Raw genomic sequence first — 5,824 nt, forward strand, 5'->3', positions numbered from 1 at the left:
TCTGGTTGAGTTTTCTCCTTCTCCGTTGGTGTCGATAAACGTTGAGTCTCCCTTTCGTCCTATGACGTCTGGTTGAGTTTTCTCCTTCTCCGTTGGTGTCGATAAACGTTGAGTCTCCCTTTCGTCCTATGACGTCTGGTTGAGTTTTCTCCTTCTCCGTTGGTGTCGATAAACGTTGAGTCTCCCTTTCGTCCGTTGGCGTCTGGTTGAGTTTCCTCCTTCTCCGTTGGTGTCGATAAACTTCGAGCTTCTCCCTTTCGTCCTATGACGTCTGGTCGAGTCTTCCCATTCATCCTATGATGTCTGGTTACCTCTCCGTTGGTCTTGGTAAACGTTGAGTCTTTCCCATTTCGTCCGCTGACGTATGGTTGTATCACTATCCTTCCAGTCATTCATTAATGATTGGTTACCTCTCCGTTGGTCTTGGTAAACGTTGAGTTTTTCCCCATTACGTCCGCTGACGTATGGTTGTATCCTTTCCTGGTTATCCCCAGTAGAGTTGAGTTACCTCTCCGTTGGTTTTGGTAAACGTTGAGTGTTTCCTAGTTGTCCGTTGGCATCTAGTTGAGATGATTTCTGTTCCCATTCATCGTGTGTCGATGTCTGGATGTGCTTTACCCTGAAAAGAAAGAAGAAAACAAAAAAAATTTCCAGCAGTGTGCAAATTTCTACGGTACTTGGTATTCAATCCCTGTTTACCCTGAAAGTCTGACAGCCGTTGCTCTCATCCCTTCGGGTTCCCAGTTGATTGAATAGGGGCAGTTGTAGCACCTCAAATTTGCACCCTACCTTTTGTACATTCATTTTCATATTAGGTCATTAGCATAACATAGTCCACTGCATAACATTGCATTGTCCATTGGCCCAAGTGCAAGCCCACTGACAAATTAGGTCAAACTGGTCAGGAGAATCAGTCAAACAAGCAAGCAGGTGCTATTTTCATTGAGACAAAGCCCTATGGTTGATTTATCAAGTTCATATGGTCTAAGGGTCATTGTGAAGTGGTTTGGCCGAAGGTTGGATGATCAAAGCTCAACAGTCAAGCTGAATTTCTTCAGAAACTCTAGAAAGTCAACTGTGGTCAACTGTGCCTGATTTTATGGATTGGAAGGTGTGAGATGGTTTGAAAGGCCTCATTCATGTCCATATAAGTCCCATTTGACATATCAAAGACCAAGGTTGAAGAATTGGAGGTCAGACAAGAAGTTTCCTAAAATGGCAGGTGACCTGTAATTTCAGCTGCCCAAAATGGAAAGTTTTTCTCCCTAAAATTACTTCATCATACAAGCTTCAAATGGAATTTTGTCCAACATGAAAGTGGAAGATCTTGATCTCACCATTCCAAAAAGTCCAAGAACTTGAAATTCCCATGTGTGGTTGACAAGATATGGTCAGATCAATTTCAGAAAATGCCCGAATTCAAAGTGGCATAACTTTCACATGGAGTGGCCAAATTGGATGGTTTTTCTTTGAGCAAATCACATTTAATGTGTACTTTCATAATCCATCACCACATTTTGCCAAAAGCATTCACACAAAAAGGTCAATTTTCAAGTGCACTAATTAAAATCCAAGGGCAAAATGGTCCAATTTGAGAAATACTTGGAATTTTGAAATGAGGCTTTTTGTAACACTTTCTAAATATCATTTGTGACTTGTTTGAACAAAATTTGGACAGAAAATGAGCTGCATTAAGGAAGGGCATTTTGGCCACACACTTGAAAAATTGCACATAACACTAATCTTTCCATTATGCTTAATCATGATTAATTTTGGATTAATGGATTAGTATATATTGTTAATTGTAACTGTAATCAAAAACACTAATCATTTTTTCAGATCCAGAACAGAAAACTCAAGAACTCTCTCACTTTTTCTCCATTTTTTCACAAACTTTTTTCATCAATTCATCAAGAATCCATCAATCTTTGTGCAATTTTTTGCTGTATTCATCATTTGCAGGTACTGTTGGAGTTCTGTTTGTGGTAATTGGAAGAGAAAACCGTGCAAATACCAACTGTTGTAGAGCTTGTTCATCAATGGCAGCTGGAAGAAACGTCAAGATCGTGCACTCTTGAGCTTGCCAATCACCACCAGCCACCTCCTACAGCATATTACATCATCTGTTTCACACAAATCGGAGCTGAATCGCGCGAAATCCAACCGTTACCATCACTAAGGTCAGATCTCGATTCTCACCATACTTAAAATCGCGATATGGCTTTTATAGAGCGTACAACGTAGAGTAGATTGCAATTCGAATCGTGCTAAATCATCGAGTATTCATGGAGAAATCTTGATTCAAAGATTGCATGTCAAAACTTCTTTCGATCGATTCGTCTTGTATACGAATTTCTGGACAATTTCGTTTGCATATTTGGAATGTACATACTTAGACCTTTCTATCCATATAAGATTTGTCCATTTTCATTGAGATTTGATCGAAACCGCATCTGGTGATGATGAATACAAGAACACGGTGAAGAACGAAGCCAAGCTGGGAATATTTCACGTTTGATCCATTCATTTTGCATGGCACTTTCAAAATTCTGTTTCCCTCCATGAAGAACCAATAGCGCGCTGCCACCGAATTAATGAATTTGGCCATGGGTGAAGTATTTACGAAACTGCCATTAATTTAATTAATTAATTCGTATTCCCTTAAACAAATATCTCAATAATATTACAAAACTTAAAAAATTCATAAAAAATTCAATATTAGTCCAAATTAGGTGGGATTTTTTTTGTTAGTTTCCAAATTTTATCTACTTCTTTTTAGGCATAGTAGTGTAAGTTGTGCCTGGTAGAATTTTAGAATGGCTTATTGATTTTTGACATGTGTGCATAAATTGTATGTTTCACCATTTTGATCACCAAATGCTCATACATTATCCAAAATTAATGAAATTTCATATGGTGATTCTTGACACATTCCTGGAGATTTTCATGTATCATTTGTGATTTTTGGACCTCTGGATTGGTAGATATGATTTATTCAATTTGAGTGTGACAATATGTGTCACACTATGCCATGCTGAGTTCATGAATTAATTTACCATGCTTCCATTAGGCCTATGGCTCTGATTTTTTGCATGAGATACCTTTTATATGTTAACTTTCAACATGATTTTTTGTGGATTTAATTGGTCCATTTTCTAATTGATTTGGATTTTTGATTGCTGTTCAGCATCTTTGGGTTGTTTCTTGTGTAACAAACTTTACATGTGTTGTTGAATGCTCATACCATATCATATGAATGTGAAATTTGATGGAGTGATTCATAACATGTTTAGGTGTAGTTTGGCTTTGGTCCCATTCATTTCTAATATGTTGTCACTGTTTTATGAATTATTGAAGTGGATGCTTGCTTGAATGTCTTAGTTTGGCTTGAATAATTGTGTCTGGATTTCTTGATTTTCATTGACCTACTTTCTTTTGTCCAATTGAGCTGAAAATTGACATGCTATACATTGAATGTGTCCTGTTTATGTGTGAATTTTTGTGGAATTAATTGAATTGATTTGATATGCTTTTGAGTGAGATAGTTCTGTTTGGTCATTTGAAGTTGCAAATTGCATGATTGATGTTAAATTGTGCATGAAATGATAATGGTGAATGGTATGAGCATGGGACCAATTGCATTTGCTTTTGAATTATTTTAATGTGATTTTGGTTGAATATTACTTGCTGTTTAGAATTTTTATCCCTTTTGGACCCTAGGCTTGGCCTAGTGGTCTAGTTTCTCACATTTGGTGTGGATTTTCAGGATGAAATGCACAATGCTTAAGGAGATTGCTTCAAGGCAATTTGAATTGAGTTTGGTTGGTGTTTATGAACTAACATGACTTTGTGTTGTAGGTTTGATGCTTGAGCTTGGGCTTGTAGCTTGCACTTGTGTGCATTAACTTGTGTTGTCTGTATAGATTAACATTTGCTGTTTATTGTTGGTTTGTCTGAGTACTGATGATACTTGATTGATTTCAGGTACATTTAGTCGCTTACAGTTCTTTAAGAACTTGCTTGCTGTTGCTTGGTTTTTAAACCACTTGAGGTAGGACTTCTATTCTCCATGTAGTCTGGAAGACCTGGCCTGTTACTTGGCCAGGCAACTGTCTGAAGTCCTCCTTAAGAGGCGATGTTTGTGCTTGTTTACATTTGTCCCAAGCAGGTAAAGTCCTTGATTAAGGCAATTGGCGGAACCCAAGGGATATGCAATCTATCCCCCGCTATTCTGTTGAGTCGTCCCTCTGCTCACACCACTGTGTTGATGCATTGGGACACAAACCCAAGATCTTGTACAATGTACAGTTATGTCAGCGTCTTGAGCGTAGAAGGGTTCCCACATTCTGAACTCACGCTCCTTTGTCTGAAGCTCTCCCTGACCAGGGATAAGAGCTATGAAGTCTTATCTTCACTCACCTTTCATCAGCTTCACCTTAGCCCCTCAATGGCAAGGTTAAGAGCTAACCTTACCCCGATACAGAGGCTTGTTTGTTGAGGTTGATATGACCCCTCGACTAAAGCCTAGCCTTGATGTTTGAGCCCCTTGTTGGTGTGTTTATTTCATGTTGTATATGTTTGTGTGGTGTGATTGTATCCCCTAGGTTTGCTAGACTCCGCGTAGTCTCGTTTGCATGTCAATTAAGGTAGCACGGTTCCTTCGTATAGGACTTCCTTTCTTGCTTGAGCTTTCCTAAAACACAAACAAACATTATCCCCTCTTAAGGATACGTCAACTCCTTCTACTACAGGTGAGTAAGTCTCCAAAGGTCGAGCATCCGGTAGATTGCGCAGTGACGTTGTCCACTTAAAAAACACGAACCAACAGGAATAGTTTAGCCGAACTACGGCAACTCTGATTCTCATGTCCAGATGAGATACGTAGGCACGAGATGCGATGTCTTGTCGAGTTTGACTAACAACTAACACTAATTCTTTTCTCTCGCCCTCGTTGCGATTGAGACCTTCCCTTTCTCTTGCCTTGGTTGCAATCGAGACCCTTCTTCTTGTTGTGTGCTTGGAAGCTGATGTAAGTCCATCGAGTGGCGTTCGGGTTCCAGTGTGAGTTCGTTTGGTTCGGATGCTGATGTAAGTCCAATGATTGGCATTCAGGCTCCACGTTTGCCTTTGCCTGTGTTTGTTTGTGTGCGTGTTAGCCGAGCTACGAATGCTCTGATTCTCCTTCGTCCAAAGGAGATACGTATGCATAGGATGCGACATCCTAGCGAGCATGTGTCGTTTCCCCAGTCCGAACTACTTAGACTCTGATGTCTATGTTTGATAGACTAAGTAGGCCCAGGATGCGGTATCCTGCCGAGTCAGTCTTGCTTGTTTTCTTGTGTCTCTTTCAGCCTGTGTAGATGTTTATTTGAGCAGTGTTTTAGCAACCATTTTCCTTCCTATTGTGCGTGGATCCCGTCGAGTACGACGGATGCGTAGGGGTGCTAATACCTTCCCTTCGCATAACCGACTCCCGATCCCATTCTCTTTGGTCGCGAGACCATGCTTTTTCCAGGTTTACTCTGAGCGTTTCCTTTCCCTCTTTTGGGATAAATAACGCACGGTGGCGGCTCTGTTGTTCTTGTTTTCCCGCCGGTTTTTCGCGTAATGCGACATTGATCTTCACAACTGACTAACAAATCATATAACCATATTACTAAATAAAAGCAATAAATCTAACTGAATATTCAATAGAAGATTTTTCCCACAATGCATCAATCTGGCATGTTGAACAAGGTCCAGGCGTCGTGCCCACATGTTGTGGCAATGCATACAACATGTGCCCTTCTGCACTAGTACATCCAAGTTCATTATATCTTCTGAT

The sequence above is a fragment of the Lathyrus oleraceus genome, chromosome 3 (genome assembly GCF_024323335.1).
Source record: "Lathyrus oleraceus cultivar Zhongwan6 chromosome 3, CAAS_Psat_ZW6_1.0, whole genome shotgun sequence".
Lineage (NCBI taxonomy): Eukaryota > Viridiplantae > Streptophyta > Magnoliopsida > Fabales > Fabaceae > Lathyrus > Lathyrus oleraceus.